This window comes from Ranitomeya imitator, chromosome 4 (assembly GCF_032444005.1).
Source record: "Ranitomeya imitator isolate aRanImi1 chromosome 4, aRanImi1.pri, whole genome shotgun sequence".
Lineage (NCBI taxonomy): Eukaryota > Metazoa > Chordata > Amphibia > Anura > Dendrobatidae > Ranitomeya > Ranitomeya imitator.
In genome coordinates, this window is record NC_091285.1 from 137,925,045 (window position 1) to 137,950,213 (window position 25,169).

A 25,169-nucleotide genomic window follows, 5' to 3' on the forward strand; every position below is an offset into this window, starting at 1 on the left:
TGACTTCCACAGCATCCTCATCTAACCTGTGGGGCACGGACTTCTTCTTTAAGAGACGTAACATGACTCACAGAATACTACGCCCTTCTGCAGTAGGCCGCTGACAGCGACACTTGTGTCCTAACACGGAGCCTCGCGCTCCACGTGTTATGAATAAAGAGCCTCGCGCTCAATATTTTTCCCTAACCTGAACACCAGTGATTACAGTCTGCCCTGTCACGATATTCTAAACGTTGGGAGGCTGTCTTCTAGTGAGACCCCTCCACTGTGTTTCTGGTGGTCCCCCTCTTGGGACGTCTTAATTACCGATATGTGCAAGTGTGTGCAAGTGTTTCTGGTGGTCCCCCTCTTGGGACGTCTTAATTACCGATATGTGCAAGTGTGTGCAAGTGTTTCTGGTGGCCCCCCTCTTGGGACGTCTTAATTACCGATGTATGTGCGTGCAATATCACAGAGGCCACGTCTCCTATCCCTTCCTCTAAGCCGCCCCCAATCCACAAACTTCTCAATCTTTCACTCTATCACTACTAGGCAACAGTCACGGGTAGGGTGGTTGAATGGAGTACAATGACCGGTGGAGGAGTTGTGGTGTACACGAGGACGCACAGAGTGCGACGTCTCTCAGTTGCTGGTTCGAAGCGTGGCACGGGATCGCGCTCGGTCTCACCACTCGACCGGTCACTCCCCAGACCCAAGGAGACCACAGACTAACCAATAACGGCTGAAACACTAGTAAGTGTGACACATACATAGTATGTGATCTCCACTTACCGTGTTTGGAGGGTGATCAGTCCTCGAGGTCAGCCACTACGGGTGTCATCCACGGACGTCCAGGCATGGGTCCAGGGGGTCTCGGATCTCGGGCCACGCCCCACGTTGGTTGCACCAAATTGTCGGGGTCGTCACGACAATACCCTTCCTTCACCAGTCATTCCAAATTAGAATTAGAGCAGTGGTACCGGAGTGAGGAATGAGTCAGACAAAATGCTGGTTCAAACTCAGTGTCTGCTTATGCTTCCACACGTAGTGGTAACCTCACAGCAACTGAACTCTTTATTTCATATACACAACATTATATGACCTATTGGGGGAAGGTGTGCAGAGGGCAGGGTTAGGCGGGGTTTAAGCAATGTATCTAGTATTCAGTCCCTCTGGTTGGCCTGACGTCATATGATGGATCCTCCTTCCTCCACGTCACTTTAAGTTTCCATTTCTCCAGGGATGATACTTCAGCTTCAGAAACGAAAGTAGATTCTTGGCAAGTACAAAAACTAAGGCAAAAGTGAATACTGGCAGCCATCTTAAATACAGTTAAATTTGCATTTGGCAAGCAAAGGGAAAAACTTATTGTTTCACAGCATAAGAATATATAAAAGTACAAATGTGTATAAAGACATATATTTTCACCTTGACAGTCTCAACTGTCCATATTGAAACCTACAGGTCTCCTGCAACCCATAACTCTCCTGCAGTGCCTCAAAGGATAACAGTCCTTGTGCGTCCTGAATCTGAGCCATATATTGAATACCCAATGCTTTCCAATTTTTGAATTCCCCCATTTTAATAAATTCAGGTAATATTTCATTGTGCCATATTGGGGAGAGATCTGTTAAAAGTCCCACTCCCCTTGTCTTTTTATTTGTCTCCCGTACCTTTTGAATCAATGTCATGGTAGGATAAGCTGTTCCAAACTCCCTGAATCCCCCCGCCTTTAACCCCTGAACCAATGGGTCCCTTCCCACTAACCAGACCAAAATCCGTTGAACCGAGCCCAGTCCATTTACCTCTCCCCAACTTCTCATCGGCTGACCCTGCGCTGCCAAAAAATAGATCCAGGGATTCGGAAGGGCCAGTCCCCCCCATTTTTAGGCCTCTGAAGCAATTACAGCCTAATTCTTGGCTGTTTCTTCCCCCAAACAATGTCTCGAAATATAGAGTTAATGGTGTGAAACCACTTTCGGGGCAACCAAACGGAGGAATTTTGTAATACATACAATAATTTCTTATTGTAACTTCTATCACTGACTGCCTCCTTTTGCCTCACTCAATGGTCCTCTGAGGCCACTCACAAAGATGGCCACACGCTGGACCTCATCTTTACCCGCCTCTGCTCCCTTACTAATCTCATTAACACACCCCTCCCCCTGTCTGACCACAACCTACTGACATTCTCTTCCCTCTCCTCTCCTAATGTGCAACCCCCACTCCACAAACTCCCTCGCAGAAATCTCAAACATCTCAACCTACAATCATTCTCGGAGTCCCTTCTCCCTCTCACAGACATAGCCTCCCTTCACGACACAGATGCTGCTGCCACTTTTTATAACACCACAATAACAGCAACACTCAATTCGGCCGCCCCGCTCATGCATAGTAAAATTCGTACAATTAACAGGCAGCCCTGGCTGACCAGCCTGACCAAAGAATTGAGACGGGCTTCCAGGATTGCTGAGCGGAGATGGAAGCAATCCCGCTCTGCCGACCACTTCACTACATACAAGCAGTCCCTCGCCAGCTTCAAGTCTGCGCTCACTGCCGCAAAACAAACTTACTTCTCATCTCTCATATCCTCCCTGTCTCACAACCCTAAACAGCTTTTCAACATTTTCAATTCTCTACTCCGTCCCCCAGCACCTCCCCCCTCATTTCTGCTGAAGACAGAAGATCAATACGATCAGAGAAAGCTTTGGCCCACAGCGCCCACTGCCCCTCTTAGCTGCTCAACCCTGCTCCTCCAAAACCAGCTTCTCCACCATGACAGAAGATCAGCTCTCCTGTCAAGATCACACCTCACCACCTGCACGCTTGACCCGCTCCCATCCCACCTCATCCCTAACCTTTCCATGGTCTTCATCCCAACCCTAACGCACCTCTTCAACCTCTCACTCACAACAGGTGTCTTCCCCTCATCCTTCAAGCATGCCAAGATCACACCCATCCTCAAAAAGCCCTCCCTCGACCCATCCTCTGTGTCTAGCTATCGCCCGATATCTCTTCTCCCTTATGCCTCCAAATTGCTGGAGCAACACGTCCATCTTGAACTGTCCTCCCACCTCTCCTCCTGCTCCCTCTTTGATCGGTTACAATCAGGCTTCCGTTCCCATCACTCAACTGAAACTGCCCTAACTAAAGTCACCAATGACCTACTAACTGCCAGGAGCAAGCGACACTACTCTGTCCTCCTTCTCCTGGACCTGTCTTCTGCCTTTGACACTGTGGACCACTCCCTTTTGCTACAAATTCTCTCATCTCTTGGCATCACAGACTTGGCCCTTTCCTAGATCTCGTCATATCTGACAGACCGAACATTCAGTGTCTCCCTCCCCCACACTACCTCCTCACTTCGCCCCTTGTCAGTCGGTGTTCCTCAAAGCTCTGTTCTAGGACCCCTACTCTTCTCCATCTACACTTTCGGCCTGGGACAGCTCATAGAATACCACGGTATGCAGTACCATCTCTACGCTGATGACACGCAGATCTACCTATCCGGACCTGACCTCACCTCCTTACTTACCAAAATCCCGCACTGTCTGTCTGCTATTTCAGCCTTCTTTTCTGCTCGCTTTCTACAACTGAACATGGACAAAACAGAATTCATCATCTTTCCCCCATCTCACTCTACCCCTCCACCAGACCTATCCATCAATGTCAATGGCTGCTCACTTTCCCCAGTCCCACACGCCCGGTGCCTCGGGGTGATCCTCGACTCTGCCCTCTCTTTCAAGCCACATATCCAAGCCCTTGCCTCCTCCTGCCGTCTCAAACTCAAAAATATTTCCCGGATCCGTGCTTTCCTTGACCGCAACACCGAAGAAACGCTAGTGCATGCCCTTATCATCTCCCGCCTCGACTACTGCAACCTCCTACTCTCTGGACTCCCCTCTAGCACTCTGGCACCGCTCCAATCCATCCTACACTCTGCTGCCCGACTAATCTACCTGTCTCCCTGCTATTCCCCAGCCTCTCCCCTATGTCAAGCCCTTCACTGGCTTCCTATCGCTCAGAGACTCCAGTTCAAAACCCTCACAATGACATACAAAGCCATCCACAACCTGTCTCCTCCATACATCTGTGACATGGTCTCCCGGTACCTACCTACACGCAACCTCCGGTCCTCTCAAGACCTCCTTCTCTACTCCCCTCTCATCTCTTCTTCCCACAACCGCATCCAAGACTTCTCCCGTGCTTGCCCCATACTTTGGAACTCTCTACCCCAACACATCAGACTCTCGCTTACCATAGAAACCTTGAAAAAGAACCTGAAGACCCACCTCTTCCGACAAGCCTACAGCCTGCAGTGATCCTGAAGTTACTGAACCGCCGCGCAACCTGCCCTACCCTCTCCTAGTGTTTCATCACCCATCCCCTGCAGACTGTGAGCCCTCGCGGGCAGGGTCCTCCCTCCTTATGTACCCGTGTGCCTGTTATCTGCTCATGTTTAATGTATTTGTCTATATTTGCCTCGTATTCACATGTAAAGCGCCATGGAATAAATAACGCTATAAAAATGTATAATAATAATAATAATTGGGGCATAAGAATAATTTTAATTAAGCTTATCCTTCCCCCCACTGAAACGTATAGTTTGCACCACGACCCTATTTTCTTCCTAAACCTGTCCAGCAATGGGGACAGATTCAGATCGACATAGCTCAAAAGAGGAATAGACACTTGAGCACCCAAATAGTTGAATTGTGAAACCACTGTCAGCTTACTACCTTCCCTTGATATTGGGATGTCATCGCCCCCTTTATCCACTATCAAGATATTTGACTTCTCCCAATTGATTTCAAGACCTGATATATCACCAAATGTCCTGAGAATATTCATCGCACCCTCCAAGGCCTCTCCAGAATTTTCTAAAAATAGTAGCATTTCATCTGCATATAGGGCTATTTTCTCCTCTATCATGCCATACCGGAACCCCCTAACCGAAACCGAGTTCCTAAATGTCTGTGCTAGGGGTTCCACTGCCAACGCAAAAAGCAGCGGAGATAGCGGGCACCCCTGCCTAGTCCCCCTATATAGGCCAAAACTTCCAGACAGCTCTCCATTAACTCTCACCCTAGCAGTCAGAGAATACAATAACCTCACCCATGAGATGAAAGTCGGCCCGAAACCAAAAGATCTCAGAACCTCCCAAAGATAGCACCATTCAACACTATCAAACGCTTTACGTGCATCCAGTGAGACCTCCATCTGTTCTTAATTTGTACACATACTATGATTCTTTCTGTGCCACCGTTACCACCGAGAGCAAGTGCCCCACTCTTTCTCCTTCCTCAAAAAACTGTAATTTCTGAAAAGCTCTTCTTCTCTCTGCTTTTTTCTTATACAACTTATTAACCGCTTCCTGGGCTTCCCTTAGTCTACATTGAGTTACCTCAGATGGGTCCGACAACATGTCCCTTTCTGCTCTTTCTAATTTCTCAATGATCTCCCTATCATCCATCCTAGTCTTGGATTTACATCTACAAATCTCCCTAAAAAGAAGGCCCCTCAGAAAAGCTTTCATTGCGTCCCAAACTACCTGCTTATCAGCGCTATCTTCATTAAACTGCCAGTATTCTGTGATCTCCTTCTTGATATTATCCATATTAATATGTTCAAACCACAAGGGGTGAAATTTCCACCCAGTCCTCCCTCCTGTCTGTTTAATTAAGAGTTCTATAGGTTTGTGGTCCGAAATAACTCTCTGGAGATATTCTATCCCACAAATCATGTGCGTCATTAAATCATTCCCCAGTGCTAGGTCAATTCTGGAAAGCGAGCCGTGAGTTTCAGAATAACAGGAATAACAGATTACATTCTCATTCCTCACTCTCCAAAGGTCCACCATCCCCAATTCTTTCATATAATTTCCAAACGCCGACAGTTTTTTAATGCCTTTGCCTAAACCTTTCTTATATCTGTCCCACCCTTCATGCATCACGTTATTGACATCCCCAATAATTAACAGTGATAATCCCATACCTCGTTTATACAATTAAAATATTTCTTGAGCCTTTTTCCCAGAATATGAGGGTGGTGACTGTACCATTCTTAACCCCCCACAATTTTGGGGGGAATACTGGACACCAGTGTTTTTGACAAAGATTAAAGATGGATACCAAACTGACTTTTTTTCTTAGCCATCCATCTACAGATGTTGATCTTTCTTTTAAGGAGGGGTTTTGGATGCCGAACCATCAAATATAGGTCCTCAAATCTGCTCAACTTGAAGTCCTCAAACATGTCCATGATTCTAATCTTGTAGGACACCAAGTAGTCATGAAAGTACCGCTGAACAAACTGCAGAATTAGTGGTCAAAGAGATATTTAGGCTGCATGGAATTCCTCACAATGTAATTTCTGATAGAGGTGGTCAGTTTACATCAAAATTTTGGAAAAGCTTCTGTTCAGCATTAGGAGTTAATGTCAATATGTCTACTGCCTTCCACCCACAATCCAATGGCCAGACTGAAAGAACTAACCAAACTCTTGAACAATACCTGCGCTGTTTTCTTTCTTACCTACAGGATGACTGGGTTGACTATTTATCAACAGCAGAATTGGCTTATAATAACTCCAAGCACAGTTCTGCATTCCAAAGCCCATTTTTTGCTACCTATGGCTTGCATCCGGTATATATTCCTAATCTTACATTGAATACTTTGGTTACTGCTGTTACTTGTTATGGCTGGCAATCAGGCAACACAGTGTGCAGTAATCAGCGCACATACAGAGATCTGGCAATAACCAAAAACAATAGGACGAGCTCTGAGACGTGGAATCTCTGTAGACTGCAGTACCTGATCTATCCTCACACAACTATAAGCAGCAGTGGATTGCGCCTATCACTACCTATGCAACTCGACACTGCCTGAGGAGCTGACTAGCCTGAAGATAGAAATACAAGCCTGACTTACCTCAGAGAAATACTCCAAAGGAATAGGCAGCCCCCCACATATAATGACTGTTAGCAAGATGAAAAGACAAACGTAGGAATGAAATAGATTCAGCAAAGTGAGGCCCGATATTCTAGACAGAGCGAGGATAGCAAAGAGAACTATGCAGTCTACAAAAAACCCTAAAACGAAAACCACGCAAAGGGGCAAAAAGACCCACCGTGCCGAACTAACAGCACGGCGGTGCACCCCTTTGCTTCTCAGAGCTTCCAGCAAAAGTTAATAGCAAGCTGGACAGAAAAAACAGAAAACAAACTAGAAGCACTTATCTAGCAGAGCAGCAGGCCCAAGGAAAGATGCAGTAGCTCAGATCCAACACTGGAACATTGACAAGGAGCAAGGAAGACAGACTCAGGTGGAGCTAAATAGCAAGGCAGCCAACGAGCTCACCAAAACACCTGAGGGAGGAAGCCCAGAGACTGCAATACCACTTGTGACCACAGAAGTGAACTCAGCCACAGAATTCACAACAGTACCCCCCCCTTGAGGAGGGGTCACCGAACCCTCACCAGAACCCCCAGGCCGACCAGGATGAGCCACATGAAAGGCACGAACAAGATCTGGGGCATGGACATCAGAGGCAAAAACCCAGGAATTATCTTCCTGAGCATAACCCTTCCATTTGACCAGATACTGGAGTTTCCGTCTAGAGACACGAGAATCCAAAATCTTCTCCACAATATACTCCAATTCCCCCTCCACCAAAACAGGGGCAGGAGGCTCCACAGATGGAACCATAGGTGCCACGTATCTCCTCAACAACGACCTATGGAATACATTATGTATGGAAAAGGAGTCTGGGAGGGTCAGACGAAAAGACACCGGATTGAGAATCTCAGAAATCCTATACGGACCAATAAAACGAGGTTTAAATTTAGGAGAGGAAACCTTCATAGGAATATGACGAGAAGATAACCAAACCAGATCCCCAACACGAAGTCGGGGTCCCACACGGCGTCTGCGATTAGCGAAAAGCTGAGCCTTCTCCTGGGACAAGGTCAAATTGTCCACTACCTGAGTCCAGATCTGCTGCAACCTGTCCACCACAGAATCCACACCAGGACAGTCCGAAGACTCAACCTGTCCTGAAGAGAAACGAGGATGGAACCCAGAATTGCAGAAAAATGGAGAGACCAAGGTAGCCGAGCTGGCCCGATTATTAAGGGCGAACTCAGCCAACGGCAAAAATGACACCCAATCATCCTGGTCAGCGGAAACAAAACATCTCAGATATGTTTCCAAGGTCTGATTGGTTCGTTCGGTCTGGCCATTAGTCTGAGGATGGAAGGCCGAGGAGAAAGATAGGTCAATGCCCATCCTACCACAAAAGGCTCGCCAGAACCTCGAGACAAACTGGGAACCTCTGTCAGAAACAATATTCTCAGGAATGCCATGTAAACGAACCACATGCTGGAAGAACAAAGGCACCAAAACAGATGGAGCATTGGCAAGTCCGAACGGCATCACCAGATACTCAAAATGACCCTCGGGCGTATTAAATGCCGTTTTCCATTCATCTCCCTGCCTGATTCTCACCAGATTATACGCACCACGAAGATCAATCTTAGTAAACCAACTAGCCCCCTTAATCCGAGCAAACAAGTCAGAAATCAATGGCAAGGGATACTGAAACTTAACAGTGATCTTATTAAGAAGGCGGTAATCAATACACGGTCTTAGCGAACCATCCTTCTTGGCTACAAAAAAGAACCCTGCTCCCAATGGTGACGACGATGGGCGAATATGTCCCTTCTCCAGGGACTCCTTCACATAACTGCGCATAGCGGTGTGTTCAGGTACGGACAAATTAAATAAACGACCCTTAGGGAATTTACTACCAGGAATCAAATCGATAGCACAATCACAATTCCTATGCGGAGGTAGGGCATCAGACTTGGACTCTTCAAATACATCCTGAAAGTCAGACAAGAACTCTGGGATGTCAGAAGGAATGGATGACGAAATAGACAAAAATGGAACATCACCATGTACTCCCTGACAACCCCAGCTGGTTACCGACATAGAGTTCCAATCCAATACTGGATTATGGGTTTGTAGCCATGGCAACCCCAACACGACCACATCATGCAAATTATGCAGTACCAGAAAGCGAATAACTTCCTGATGTGCAGGAGCCATGCACATGGTCAGCTGGGCCCAGTACTGAGGCTTATTCTTGGCCAAAGGTGTAGCATCAATTCCTCTCAACGGAATAGGACACCGCAAAGGCTCCAAGAAAAATCCACAACGTTTAGCATAATCCAAATCCATCAGATTCAGGGCAGCGCCTGAATCCACAAACGCCATGACAGAATACGATGACAAAGAGCACATTAAGGTAATGGACAAAAGGAATTTGGACTGTACAGTACCAATAACGGCAGAGCTATCGAACCGCCTAGTGCGTTTAGGACAATTAGAAATAGCATGAGTAGAATCACCACAATAGAAACACAGTCTGTTCAGACGTCTGTGTTCTTGCCGTTCAACTTTAGTCATAGTCCTGTCGCACTGCATAGGCTCAGGTTTACTCTCAGACAATACCGCCAGATGGTGCACAGATTTACGCTCGCGCAAGCGACGACCGATCTGAATGGCCAAGGACATAGACTCATTCAAACCAGCAGGCATAGGAAATCCCACCATTACATCCTTAAGAGCTTCAGAGAGACCCTTTCTGAACAAAGCCGCTAGTGCAGATTCATTCCACAGAGTGAGTACTGACCACTTCCTAAATTTCTGACAATATACTTCTACATCATCCTGACCCTGGCATAAAGCCAGCAGATTTTTCTCAGCCTGATCCACTGAATTAGGCTCATCGTAAAGCAATCCCAGCGCCTGGAAAAATGCATCAACATTACTCAATGCAGAATCTCCTGGTGCAAGAGAAAACGCCCAGTCCTGTGGGTCGCCGCGCAAAAAAGAAATAATAATCAAAACCTGTTGAATAGGATTACCAGAAGAATGAGGTTTCAAGGCCAAAAATAGCTTACAATTATTTCTGAAGCTCAGGAACTTAGTTCTGTCACCAAAAAACAAATCAGGAATCGGAATTCTTGGTTCTAGCATCGATTTCTGATCAATAGTATCTTGAATCTTTTGTACATTTACAACGAGATTATCCATTGAGGAGCACAGAGCCTGAATATCCATGTCCACAGCTGTGTCCTGAAGCACTCTAATGTCTAGGGGAAAAAAAAGACTGAAGACAGAGCTAAGAAAAAAAAATGATGTCAGGATTTCTTTTTTCCCTCTATTGGGAATCATTGGTGTGGCTCCTTGTACTGTTATGGCTGGCAATCAGGCAACACAGTGTGCAGTAATCAGCGCACATACAGAGATCTGGCAATAACCAAAAACAATAGGACGAGCTCTGAGACGTGGAATCTCTGTAGACTGCAGTACCTGATCTATCCTCACACAACTATAAGCAGCAGTGGATTGCGCCTATCACTACCTATGCAACTCGACACTGCCTGAGGAGCTGACTAGCCTGAAGATAGAAATACAAGCCTGACTTACCTCAGAGAAATACCCCAAAGGAATAGGCAGCCCCCCACATATAATGACTGTTAGCAAGATGAAAAGACAAACGTAGGAATGAAATAGATTCAGCAAAGTGAGGCCCGATATTCTAGACAGAGCGAGGATAGCAAAGAGAACTATGCAGTCTACAAAAAACCCTAAAACGAAAACCACGCAAAGGGGCAAAAAGACCCACCGTGCCGAACTAACAGCACGGCGGTGCACCCCTTTGCTTCTCAGAGCTTCCAGCAAAAGTTAATAGCAAGCTGGACAGAAAAAACAGAAAACAAACTAGAAGCACTTATCTAGCAGAGCAGCAGGCCCAAGGAAAGATGCAGTAGCTCAGATCCAACACTGGAACATTGACAAGGAGCAAGGAAGACAGACTCAGGTGGAGCTAAATAGCAAGGCAGCCAACGAGCTCACCAAAACACCTGAGGGAGGAAGCCCAGAGACTGCAATACCACTTGTGACCACAGAAGTGAACTCAGCCACAGAATTCACAACAGTTACTGACAGACTCACAAAGTTGCTGAAAGCTCAAGAAGAACTCATTGAGACATTAAAAAAGGCCCACGAAGATTACAAAGAAACAGGGAATAAACCCCGCAAAGCCTCTCCTACCCATCAGGTTAGTGATAAGGTTTGACTTTCTGCAAAAAATCTGAAAACTAACGTATCATCTTTTAACCCCTTTCTGCCATCAGACGTACTATTCCGTCCATGTGGGGTGGGCTTTACTTCCCACGGACGGAATAGTACGTCATAGGCGATCGGCCGCGTTCACGGGGGGAGCGCGGCCGATCGCGGCCGGGTGTCAGCTGCTTATCGCAGCTGACATCCGGCACTATGTGCCAGGAGCGGTCACGGACCGCCCCCGGCACATTAACCCCCGGCACACCGCGATCAAACATGATCGCGATGTGCCGGCGGTGCAGGGAAGCTTCCCGCAGGGAGGGGGCTCCCTGCGGGCTTCCCTGAGACCCCCGCAGCAACGCGATGTGATCGCGTTGCTCTGGGGGTCTCTCACCTCCTCCCTGCAGAAAGTCCCGGATCCAAGATGGCCGCGGATCCGGGTCCTGCAGGGAGGGAGGTGGCTTACCAAGTGCCTGCTCAGAGCAGGCACTTGGTAACGCTGCAGCGCTGTTTGACAGATCGGTGATCTGTCAGAGTGCTGTGCAAACTGGCAGATCACCGATCTGTATTGTCCCCCCCTGGGACAAAGTAAAAAAGTTAAAAAATTTTTTTACAAGTGTGTAAAAAAAAAAAAAAAAATCTTAAATAATGAAAAAAAAAAAAATATTATTCCCATAAATACATTTCTTTATCTAAATAAAAAAAAAAAAACAATAAAAGTACACATATTTAGTATCGCCGCGTCCGTAACGACCCGACCTATAAAACTGTCCCACTAGTTAACCCCTTCAGTAAACACCGTAAGAAAAAAAAAAAAAAACGAGGCAAAAAAACAACGCTTTATTATCGTACCGCCAAACAAAAAGTGGAATAACACGCGATCAAAAAGACAGATATATATAACCATGGTACCGCTGAAAGCGTCATCTTGTCCCGCAAAAAATGAGCCACCATACAGCATCATCAGCGAAAAAATAAAAAAGTTATAGTCCTCAGAATAAAGCGATGCAAAAATAATTATTTTTTCTATAAAATAGTTTTTATCGTATAAAAGCGCCAAAACATAAAAAAAATGATATAAATGAGGTGTCACTGTAATCGTACTGGCCCGAAGAATAAAACTGCTTTATCAATTTTACCAAACGCGGAACGGTATAAACGCCTCCCCGAAAAGAAATTCATGAATAGCTGGTTTTTGCTAATTCTGCCTCACAAAAATCGGAATAAAAAGCGATCAAAAAATGTCACGTGCCCGAAAGTGATACCAATAAAAACGTCAACTCGTCCCGCAAAAAACAAGACCTCACATGACTCTGTGGACTCAAATATGGAAAAATTATAGCTCTCAAAATGTGGTAACGCAAAAAATATTTTTTGCAATAAAAAGCGTCTTTCAGTGAGTGACGGCTGCCAATCATAAAAATCCGCTAAAAAACCCGCTATAAAAGTAAATCAAACCCCCCTTCATTACCCCCTTAGTTAGGGAAAAATAAAAAAAATTAAAAAATGTATTTATTTCCATTTTCCCATTAGGGTTAGGGCTAGGGCTAGGGTTAGGGCTAGGGTTAGGGTTAGGGCTAGGGTTAGGGCTAGGGTTAGGGGTAGGGTTAGGGTTAGGGCTAGGGTTAGGGCTAGGGTTAGGACTAGGGTTAGGACTAGGGCTAGGGTTAGGGCTAGGGTTAGGGCTAGGGTTAAGGCTACAGTTAGGGTTAAGGCTACATTTAGGGTTAAGGCTACAGTTAGGGTTAAGGCTACAGTTATGGTTAAGGCTACAGATAGGGTTAAGGCTACAGTTAGGGTTGGGGCTACAGTTAGGGTTAGGGTTTGGATTACATTTGCGGTTGGGATTAGGATTAGGGGTGTGTCTGGGTTAGAGGTGTGGTTGGGGTTACCGTTGGGATTAGGGTTAGGGGTGTGTTTGGATTAGGGTTTCAGTTATAATTGGGGGGTTTCCACTGTTTAGACACATCAGGGGCTCTCCAAACGCGACATGGCGTCCGAACTCAATTCCAGCCAATTCTGCGTTGAAAAAGTAAAACAGTGCTCCTTCCCTTCCGAGCTCTCCCGTGTGCCCAAACAGGAGTTTACCCCAACATATGGGGTATCAGCGTACTCAGGACAAATTGGACAACAACTTTTGGGGTCCAATTTCTCCTGTTACCCTTGGGAAAATACAAAACTGGGGGCTAAAAAATAAGTTTTGTGGGAAAAAAAAGATTTTTTAATTTTCACGGCTCTTCGTTATAAACTGTAGTGAAACACTTGGGGGCTCAAAGTTCTCAAAACACATCTAGAGAAGTTCCTTTGGGGGTCTAGTTTCCAATATGGGGTCACTTGTGGGGGGTTTCTACTGTTTACGTACATTAGGGGCTCTGCAAACGCAATGTGACGCCTGCAGACCATTCCATCTAAGTCTGTATTTCAAATGGCGCTCCTTCCCTTCCGAGCCTTCCCATGCGCTCAAACGGTGGTTCCCCCCACATATGGGGTATCAGCGCACTCAGGACAAATTGCACAACAAATTTTGGGGTCCAATTTCTCCTGTTACCCTCGAGAAAATACAAAACTGGGGGCTAAAAAATAATTTTGGGGGGAATTTTTTTTTTTATTTTCACGGCTCTGCGTTAGAAACTGTAGTGAAACACTTGGGGGCTCAAAGTTCTCACAACACATCTAGATAAGTTCATTTGGGGGTCTAGTTTTCAATATGGGGTCACTTGTGGGGGGTTTCTACTGTTTATGTACATTAGGGGCTCTGCAAATGCAATGTGACGCCTGCAGACCATTCCATCTAAGTCTGTATTTCAAATGGCGCTCCTTCCCTTCCGAGCCTTCTCATGCGCCCAAACGGTGGTTCCCCCCCACATATGGGGTATCAGCGCACTCAGGACAAATTGGACAACAAATTTTGGGGTCCAATTTCTCCTGTTACCCTTGGGAAAATGCAAAACTGGGGGCTAAAAAATAATATTTGTGGGAAAAAATTTTTCTTTTATTTTTACGGCTGTGCATTATAAACTTCTGTGAAGCTCTTGGTGGGTCAAAGTGCTCACCACACATCTAGATAAGTTCCTTAGGGGGTCTACTTTCCAAAATGGTGTCACTTGTGGGGGGTTTCAATATTTAGGCACATCAGTGGCTCTCCAAACGCAACATGGCGTCTCATCTCAATTCCTGTGAATTTTGCATTGAAAAGTCAAACGGCGCTCCTTCCCTTCCGAGCTCTCCCATGCGCCCAAACAGTGGTTTACCCCCACATATGGGGTATCAGCGTACTCAGGACAAATTGTACAACAACTTTTTGGTTCCAATTTCTTCTCTTACCATTGGGAAAATAAAAAATCGGGGGCGAAAAGATCATTTTTTTTTCACAAAAATTATTTTTTATTTTTACGGTTCTGCATTATAAACTTCTGTGAAGCACTTGGTGGGTCAAAGTGCTCACCACACCTCTAGATAAGTTCCTTAGGGGGTCTACTTTCCAAAATGGTGTCACTTGTGGGGGGTTTCAATGTTTAGGCACATCAGTGGCTCTCCGAACGCAACATGGCGTCCCATCTCAATTCCAGTCAATTTTGCATTATAAAGTCAAATGGCGCTCCTTTGCTTCCAAGCTCTGTCATGCGCCCAAACAGTGGTTTACCTCCACTTATGGGGTATCGGCGTACTCAGGACAAATTGTACAACAAGGTTTGGGGTCCATTTTCTCCTGTAACTCTTGGCAAAATAAAACAAATTGGAGCTGAAGTAAATTTTTTGTGAAAAAAAGTTAAATGTGAGTTTTTATTTAAACATTCCAAAAATTCCTGTGAAACACCTGAAGGGTTAATAAACTTCTTGAATGTGGTTTTGAGAACCTTGAGGGGTGCAGCTTTTAGAATGGTGTCACACTTGGGTATTTTCTATCATATAGACCCCTCAAAATGACTTCAAATGAGATGTGGTCCCTAAAATAAAATGGTGTTGTAGAAATGAGAAATTGCTGGTCAACTTTTAACCCTTATAACTCCCTAACAAAAAAAAATTTTGGTTCCAAAATTGTGCTGATGTAAAGTAGACATGTGGGAAATGTTATTTATTAAGTATTTTGTGTGACATATCTCTGTGATTTAATTGCATAAAAATTCAAAGTTGGAAAATTGCAAAATTTTCAAAATTTTCGCCATGTTTCCGTTTTTTTTCACAAATAAATGCAGGTAATATCAAAGAAATTTTACCACTATCATGAAGTACAATATGTCACGAGAAAACAATGTCAGAATCACCGGGATCCGTTGAAGCGTTCCAGAGTTATAACCTCATAAAGGGACAGTGGTCAGAATTGTAAAAATTGGCCCGGTCATTAACGTGCAAACCACCCTTGGGGGTAAAGGGGTTAAATTGGTTAAAAAAATTCATAGGACCTTTTCAAATTTCTGCACAAATTAAACCAGTTGCTTTTCGTTTAAAACTTCCTAACAGCCTGAAAATACATCCTGTATTCCATGTATCATTGCTCAAACTATTAAGTGAAAACTTGTTTCCAGGAAGAACTCGGCCACCTCCTCCACCAGAAATAGTTCAGTGAAGAAGAGTACATTGTGGATAAAATTCTGGATTCTAGAAGATTTAGGGGAAAATTGCAATATTTGGTGCAATGGAGTGGTTACGTACCAGAATATAACTCTTGGGAGCCGGAGGGCAACGTCCATGCACCCAGGTTTGCAAGAGCCTTTCACCAGAGACATTCTGAGAACCAGCACCTGAGATATCCAGAGGCCATCCTGGAAGGAGGGGAATACTGTCAGGATTCAAGCCCAGCAGCGCTTGTGCACCAGGCGGCAGCTCTTCACTGAGTTATTAAGCTTGCTAAATCAGATACTAGTACCTGTATTGTTCCTGACATCTCCAACCTGAGTTCCTGATGTCTCCAGCCTAAGTTCCTGATTGGCTCACTCTGTGATCTCCTGATTGAGCATCCTACTTAAACCTGACACTATACTTCCTTCATTGCAAGATTATTGAGCTCTCAGCCTTTAGTCTAGCTTCTTCACACCTGCTGCTTATCATCAAGATCCCATTGCTGCTGCTCCGTGTACTGACCTCTGGCTATATCCTGACTACGTTACCTGCTTACCCTCCCAACTATACTGCTGCTCCGTGTACCAACCTTTGGCTATATCTTGATTAGAATTCCTGCTTATCCTTCAAACTACACTGCTGTTCCGTGTACCGGCCTCTCACTATATGCTGATGACGCTACCTGCCGGTGCTGCCCCTAGTGGTTGCAAAATCACTACTCCAACTCAAGTCAGTCCTTAACCATGAAGGTCTGGACCGAACACAAAGGAAAAAAAGAAAATGAATGACTACAATCAGTGAGAGAGTCACTGGTGAGACCTGCGCAGTACACACATATATGTTCTGCAGAGCACTAGTGTGTAGACTTGATATTACCATTATATGGTCACTGTATGGTGGTAAAGTAATATCAGTCCTGGTGCAGTGGTTTTGCTGAAGTTAGTTGTCCACTCTTGAAGTTAAAATGTGCAGTCACTGTGTGACTGCAGACTTCTGAATCCCGAATTCTCCTCTGCCTATGAGGGAAGTAATAGTCATGTGAGCACAAATATGTGATTTGCGGTCAAGTGCTGAGTAGACGTGCACAGCCTCACTCAATACAAGTGAATTTAGAAAGACTGAGTATGTTCAGTCGGAATGTTGCTGGCAGTGCTGTCACATGATGCCTCCCAATGTCAGCACTAGAGAATCCTAACAGTGTGCTCAGTGAGGATTCAGGTCTGAAGTCACATAGACTTTAAAGGTAATCTGTCACCAGTTTCTTAGTGTGTGAACCTATGCCACCACCTTTCTGAGCTCCTGTACTGCATTACTTAACCCCTTTCTGACCTCGGACGGGATAGCACATCCGAGGTCAGATCCCCTGCTTTGATGCGGGCTCCTGCGGTGAGCCCGCATCAAAGCTGGGACATGTCAGCTGTTTTGAACAGCTGACATGTGCCCGTAATAGCGGCGGGTGGAATCGCGATTCACCTGCCTCTATTAACTAGTTAAATGCCGCTGTCAAATGCTGACAGCGGCATTTAACTAGCGCTTCTGGCCATCGGGCAGGAAATGAGCGCATCGCTGACCCCGTCACGTGATCGAGGGTCAGCAATGCGTCGCGATGACAACTAGAGGTCTATTGAAGACCTCTATAGTTATTGATGCCGGATTGCTGTGAGCGCCACCTTGTGGTCGACGCCCATAACAATGCAGCAATGCTGCTACATAGGAGCGATCTGAGCTTCGCTCCTATGTAGCAGAGCCGATCAGGGTATGCCAGCTTATAGCCTCCCACGGAGGCTATTGAAGCAAGGCAAAAGTAAAAAAAAAAGGTTTTCAAACATCTGAAAAAAATAAAATAAAAAAATATATAAGTTTAAATCACCCCCTTTTGCCCCATTCAAAATAAAACAATAAAAAAAATTAAATATACACATATTTGGTATCGCCGCATTCAGAATCGCCCGATCTATCAATAAAAAACAAATTAACCTGATCACTAAACGGCATAGCGAGAAAAAAATTAGAAACCCCAGAGTTACATTTTTTTGGTCGCCGCGACATTGCATTAAAATGCAATAACGTGCAATCAAAAGAACATACAGTATCTACACCAAAATAATATAACTAAAAACGTCAGCTCGGCATGCAAAAATAAGCCCTCATCCAACCCCAGATCACGAAATATGGAGACGCTACGGGTATCGGAAAATTGTGCAATTTTTTTTTCTTTTTAGCAAAGTTTGGAATTTTTTTACCACTTAGATAAAAAAGAACCTATACATGTTTGGTGTCTATGAACTCGTAATGACATGGAGAATCAAAATGGCAGGTCAGTATTAGGCAGGGTTCACATTGCGTCAATGGTACTTTGCTGACAGCATCCGTTACACAGCGGCACTAACGCAATGTAACGGGTGCTTCAGTGCACCCATTGACTGCCATTATGTAGCGCATCGCTAACGCATGTCATAATCGGCATGCGTTAGTGATGTGCCGTCATTCTGTGACGGACCCTCGGACGCGGTCTGCAGCGTTTCCGGGTCCGTCACCGCTAGTGTAGGTGGAGCATCTGTGCTACGGCGATCACATAACGCAATCTTTAAACGGCACTAGCGTTGGTGCAGTCCATTCAACGCATGCGCATATGAACCTGGCCTTAGCATTTAGTGAACCTAGCAAAAAAGCCAAACAAAAAAACAGTGTGGGATTGCACTTTTTTTGCAATTTCACCGCACTTGGAATTTTTTTCCTGTTTTCTAGTACATGATATGCTAAAACCAATAATGTTGTTCAAGAGTACAACTTGTCCCGCCAAAAATAAGCCCTCACATGGCCATACTGACGGAAAAATAAAAAAAGTTATGGCTCTGGGAAGGAGGGGAGCGAAAAACGAAAATACCCCGGGTCTTGAAGGGGTTAAATGTGTCCATCATCCCCTAACTCCCCTTGTATACCATCAAAAATGTGGGCCTGTATACTCCCTACTACGGGCAGAGCACAAAATATAACTCCGTATGCGCTCGGGAAACTTCATTCAGGTGTATGTGTTCCGGTAAAAAAGGGGCCGTAATGATGTTTCCCTGGGTGCTTTTACAATTATGTTTTGTGGTCTGCCCTCAGGGCAGAGCAAAGTGTGCCTGCGCTCGTCGGTGATGCTAATGCGCAGGCCAGAGATCTCTTTTGGTTATGTGGATGACGCTGGATGCGTCATACACATCAATCAAAGAAGGAGGAGGCTTTTGGGAGCAAAGATGAGAAATGATGCCCATCGGACAGGACCAAAGGCATTTACATAGAGCACGGGAGAAAATAGGTGTTTTTGGTGGCATACAAGAGGTGTTATGGGATGATGGGCACATTTGATGTTTGTGTTTGCTTTTGGACCTCATGAGTGTCGTGGTTACCAGTCATCCTGTACTGGCAACCTTCTGCCTTTTAACCCCAGGAATCGTGACACTTGACATTCATTGGCATAATGTCCTTCACCACATCTTAGATAACACTGGGCAACAAATTTCAGGGAAGTCCTTGTTCCCTGAGAAAATGTTATTGTATCTTATAGATTTTGATATGCTGAACATGAATATGATGTAGATTGTGAGCCCTCGCGGGCAGGGTCCTCTCTCCTCCTGTGCCAGTTGTGACTTGTATTGTTCAAGATTATTGTACTTGTTTTATTATGTATACCCCTCCTCACATGTAAAGCGCCATGGAATAAATGGCGCTATAATAATAAATAATAATAATAATAATAATAATATGTGCTCCAGGCTGTATCACACAAGGTTTTTAACCCCTTCATGACCGGGGCTTTTTTCGATTTTTCACGCCCATTCTTTCCAAAGCCATAACTTTTTTATTGTTCTGTCAATATGGCCATGAGGGCTTAGTTTTTGCGGGACGAGCAGATATGTTCTTTTGATTGCCCGTTGTTGCATCTTAATGTAATGTCACGGCGACCAGAAAATGGAATTCTGGCGTTTTGATTTTTTTTATTGCTACGCCGTTTAGCGATCATCTTAATTCTTCTTTTTACTGATAGATCAAGGCTATTCTGAACCTGGTGATACCAAATATGTGTAGGTTTAATTTTGTTTTTTTTTTTATTTTGATTGGGGCGAAAGGGGGGTGATTTGAACTTTTATGTTTTTTTTATTTTTTTAATATTTTTAAACACTTTTTTTTTTACTTTTGGCATGCTTCAATAGCTGCTGCTCAGATCACCTCTATGCAGCAGAATTACAGGCTTGCTATGAGCGCCGACCACAGGGTGGCGCTCATAATCTCATCTACAACCATAGAGGTCTCTAGGAGACCTCTGGTTGTGATGGCAATGCAACGATGACCCCCGATCACGTGACGGGAGTCGTCGCTGCGCGTATTTCCAGACTGGCGTCCGGAAATGCATTTAAATGCCCGCTGCCAGAGTTTGACAGCGGTATTTAACTACTTAATAGGCACGGGCGGATTGCAATTCCGCTTGCGCCTATTGCGGGCACATGTCAGCTGTTAAAGACAGCTGACATGTCACGGCTTTGAGGTGGGCTCACCGACGAAGCCCACCTCAAAGCGGGGAAATAGTACGTCAGCTGGCAGTAAGGGGTTAAGAAACAACAGTTTATAGTCTACATTATGATCATCCAAGACACTACATACATGTGCATCGATGTCAGTAGCAAAAGCAATTGTTCAAAAGTGTTTTGCAGACGACTTTTGTTTATAATCCATGTTTTTTAGAAGTATAACAGAATATTATAATGTTTCGTATCATTTCTCAAAAACCTTAAGTGGTAGGAAAAATCTGAAGTCATTTTTGAAATCAGCATGAAAAACATCTATCAGGAACATTCAAATTGTCCGAGGGACAAAACCTTTGTAAGTACACAGTGCTATATAATATGATGACAACAATATATAAAGAGGATAAAGACTTTGAGAGCAGTGCTTATTTAAAAAATAAAAATACCATTATAAATAGCCCATGAATATAAATCTCTTTTATGTGCTGTCCCTGAGTAAATTGCACCTTCAAGTGGTTTTCCCACAAAAAGTTAATTTAACAGTTGATTTTTAAATCAAACACATCTTAGAGTACATTTTATTTAATCTTATAAATGTGCCCCTGCTGTGTACTGTGTAATGGTCAGGTAAAACATTTCACTGCCTGTTGTTAAATAATGTGTTACCTCAAATAGTTATTTAGAATCATGTGCTGTCCTGTCTGTATCCTCTCTGTTGCTTCTCCCCTGCCTAGGGGCTGTGGTATAATCAGACCATGTTCCTGTACGGTCAGACACAGCCATTACACAGTACACAGCAGGGACACATTTATAAGATTATCTCTGCACAATTACATTTAATTTAAAACACATGCAATTATGGAAGTTTTTATTATTCCAAGATCTATTGATTAAAATTAACTTTATTCAAGGGAAAACCCCTTTAATGTTCTTCCTGCACAAAATATGAACCAACGCTGCTCCCCCCTTAATAAATTTAAATTTTGCGCTCTGTCAATACTGTGCCTCCTCTCACAATCTCCACTTCAGTCTACAATAATGGTCTGTGCATTTAATTGTCAGCTCCTCTATAGAGAGGTTTTATTCCAAGCTGTCCCACCCACCTGTGCAGAGACAGTAGCAGTACGATGGAGGTCAGTTTTGTGATTACCTCCTCACATCACAGCATGTTGGGGGCGAGGAGCTGATGAGAACTCTTCTGCTCCTGTCTGGGCGCTCATGTGTTCAGATGTACGTGTGTCTAAAAAACAAACAATTAAATACAGAATTAAGTGAATAGGCGTCTATAAAAGTTCTCTATAATGCAAAAAACTTGGCACTCAGCTTTGGTATTTCACATGAAGAGATTTAATGCAATACAATAGTAGTACTTCTGTCAAACATTTCGGCCATACATTTACCTTCATCAGTTTACTGGACACACATAAATACTTATACAATTAGATGGCATTGTATAAAAACCAAAAATAAGAAAGCAAAATATCATTCTAAACAAAGAAAAACAGAATAAAATAGAAAAAAAATATACAGCCAAGGAGATTATCCCTTGTTGGTGGCCGAGTTTATAGTTGTAAATATAATATCAATGGGTAAGTAAAGAGTTAGGACCTACCCGACTGTAAGAGATGAAGAGTAATTGATGAATATAGCAGGCTTGCAATGGTTCTGTTTTAAGGCTTAATGGACATAAAAGGAGAATTATAACGTGAGAATGTGCCCGTGATCTGAGGGTTGTATAAATAGGTTAAAACCAACCTCAATATTATAGTTATACATATCCGAAATTTGGGGTCCTGTGACCTGTAATGAATTCCATAGTTAGTATGAAAGCTGCAGAAAATGCAATTTAGTAGCAGAAATAGTATGGATGCACCAACCTGCAACTTGGGGCTGTTATAATGAGCAGATCCGGTATCCACCAGTTATCTATTAATAAGGATATATGTAAATAATAATTTCCATTATACAGATGCTCAGAGCGAAGTAGGAGTTGTATTTGTATTACAAAATAATTTCTGCAGTACTCAAGGTTCCTAAGAGCACAGTGGCCTCCTTAATCCTTAAACGAAAGAAGTTTGGGACCACCAGAAGTTTTCCTAGACCTGACCATCCAGCCAAACTGAGCAATAGTGGGAGAAGAGCCTTGGTGAGAGAGGTAAAGAAGAACCCCAAGATCACTATGGCTGAGCTCCAGAGATGCAGTAGTGAGATGGAAGAAAGTTCCACAAAGTCAACTATCACTGCAGCCCTCCACCAGTCGAGCCTTTTTGGTAAAGTGGCCGGACGGAAGCCTCTCCTCAGTGCAAGACATATGAAAGCCCGCAGAGAGTTTGCTAAAGAAACACATGAAGGACTCCCAAACTATGAGAAATAAGATTCTCTGGTCTGATGAGATGAAGATAGACCTTTTTGGTGATAATTCTAAGCAGTATGTGTGGAGAAAATCAGGCACTGCTCATCACCTGCCCAATACAATCCCCACAGTGAAACAGGGTGGTGGCAGCATCATGCTATGGGGGTGTTTTTCAGCTGCATGGACAGGATGACTGGTTGCCACTGAAGGAAACATGAATGCGGCTAAGTACAGACATATCCTGGATGAAAACCTCTTCCAGAGTGCTCTGGACCTCAGACTTGGCCGAAGGTTCACCTTCCAACAAGACAATGACCCTAAGCACACAGCTAAAATAACAAAAGAGTGGCTTCAGAACAACTCTGTGACCATTCATGACTGGCTCAGCCAGAGCCCTGACCTAAACCCAATTGAGCATCTCTGGAGAGACCTGAAAATGGCTGTCCACCAACGTTCACCATCCATCCCGATGGAACTGGAAAGGATCTGCAAGGAAGAATGGCAGAGGATCCCCAAATCCAGGTATGAAAAAGCCGGATTACTTACTGGTAATGCTCTTTTAAATAGTCCACGACAGCACCCACATGAGAGAGTGGATGCCCCCATAGGAACAGGAAACCTACAGAATAAAAGGAGGCGGTCCCCCTCTCCTCCTCAGTTTGATTTTCAGAGTATGAGATGAACCGCAAAGTGTTAGTTCAATTCTTATCAGACAATGCTAATAACTTAAAATACTTTATACACCAAGCCATTACCGAGTGGTCTTCAGAAAATATATATATGACTAGGGAGGGTAGTGAGTGGGTGCTGTCGTGGACTCTCTAAAAGAACATTACCGGTAACTAATCCGGCTTTTTACCCTTCGCCACAACAGCACCCACATGAGAGACTTACAGAGAACCATCACCTGGGTGGGATTACTGTGCTAAGGACAGCTCTACCAAAAGCTACTGTAAGTCAGAAGATGTGGATAGATCAAGTCTATAATGGTTGTAGAAAGTGGAAGGCATTGACCAAATTGCGGCCTTACATATCAAGTCAATTGACACGTCTGCTTTTTCAGCCCAAGAGGATGCCATAGCTCTTGCAGAATGTGCTTTTATTCCTTCCGGAGGACTCTCGCCTTTTGATGAGTAGGCCAGATAGCTTCTCTGATCCATTGGGATAAGGTAGCTTTTCTGACTCAGTGTCCTTTCCTATGGCCCTGAAAGGACCCAAACAGCCCTACTCTGCCTCCAGGACCGAGTTCTCTCTATATAGGTCAGGACAGCTCGCTTTACATCTAAAGTATTAAACTTTTCTTCCTCCGGGCCTGAGGGTGTATCAAAAAAGGAAGGAAGAAATATCTCTTGTGACCTATGATAACTGCATGCGACCATAGGAAGGTATGACGGGTCTGGCTTGAGTATTATCCGGTCTTGGAATACTAATAGAAAATGAGGGTCTATGGAGAGGGCCTGGATGACACTGATTCTTCTGGCCGATGTCAATGCTACTAGTAGAGCTACCTTATACGACATGTTGTTTATGGGATAGACTCTAATGGCTCAAACGAGGGACTAGTTAATGCCTCAACAACCAAATTTAAATCCCATGGTGGTAGATGTGGAATGTGGACCAGGTTACTTCGCTCACATGCCTTAATAAATCTTGCAACCCATCTATCCCTTGCTATGTTACACCCATAAAGAGCCCCTAAAGCTGAAATCTGGACTTTTAAGGTGCTAACTGATAAACCCAGTTCTCGACCTTTTTGTAAAAATTCTAAGATGGCTACGATTGGAACTTCTTTAGAGAAAGTCTCCATATGGAAGTTTAGAAACTTTCTCCACACTATGCTACGCTACAGTTAGGTTCATATATATTTGGACAGAGACAACATTTTTCTAATTTTGGTTATAGACATTACCAAGGGTGGCACATGTTAAGGAGCTGAAACTCCTAATCCCTTCATCCAATTTTAATGTGGATACCCTCAAATGAAAGCTGAAAGTCGGAACTTCAACTGCATCTGAAATGTTTTGTTTAAAATTCATTGTGGTAATGTCTATAACCAAAATTAGAAAAATGTTGTCACTGTCCAAATATTTATGGACCTACAGATGTGGCCAAAAGTATTAACACCTCTGCAGTTCTGTCAGATAATACTCAGTTTCTTCCTGAAAATGATTGCAAACACAAATTCTTTGTTATTATCTTCATTTAATTTGTCTTAAATGGAAAAACACAAAAAGAATTGTCCTAAAGCAAAATTGGATATAATTCCACACCAAACATAAAAAAGGGGGTGGACAAAAGTATTGGCACTGTTCGAAAAATCATGTGATGCTTCTCTAATTTGTGTAATTAACAGCACCTCTAACTTACCTGTGGCACCTAACAGGTGTTGGCAATAACAATCACACTTGCAGCCAGTTGACATGGATTAAAGTTGACTCAACCTCTGTCCTGTATCCTTGTGTGTACCACATTGAGCATGGAGAAAAGAAAGAAGACCAAAGAACTGTCTGAGGACTTGAGAAACCAAATAGTGAGGAAGCATGAGCAATCTCAAGGCTACAAGTCCATCTCCACAGACCTGAATGTTCCTGTGTCTACCGTGCACAGTGTCATCAAGAAGTTTAATGCCCATGGCAC

General features: G+C 44.1%; 1 long non-coding RNA gene across 1 annotated transcript; it reads right to left on the minus strand.

The window, feature by feature from the left end:
* Window positions 1-985: 985 nt before the first annotated feature.
* Window positions 986-23,276, minus strand: LOC138673978 (uncharacterized). Its single transcript, XR_011320405.1, has 6 exons — window positions 22,057-23,276; window positions 21,935-21,979; window positions 21,792-21,855; window positions 21,283-21,419; window positions 15,765-15,874; window positions 986-1,271 (listed from the first exon to the last, which is right to left on the minus strand). It is a non-coding gene; the product is annotated as an uncharacterized lncRNA (long non-coding RNA).
* Window positions 23,277-25,169: the final 1,893 nt, after the last annotated feature.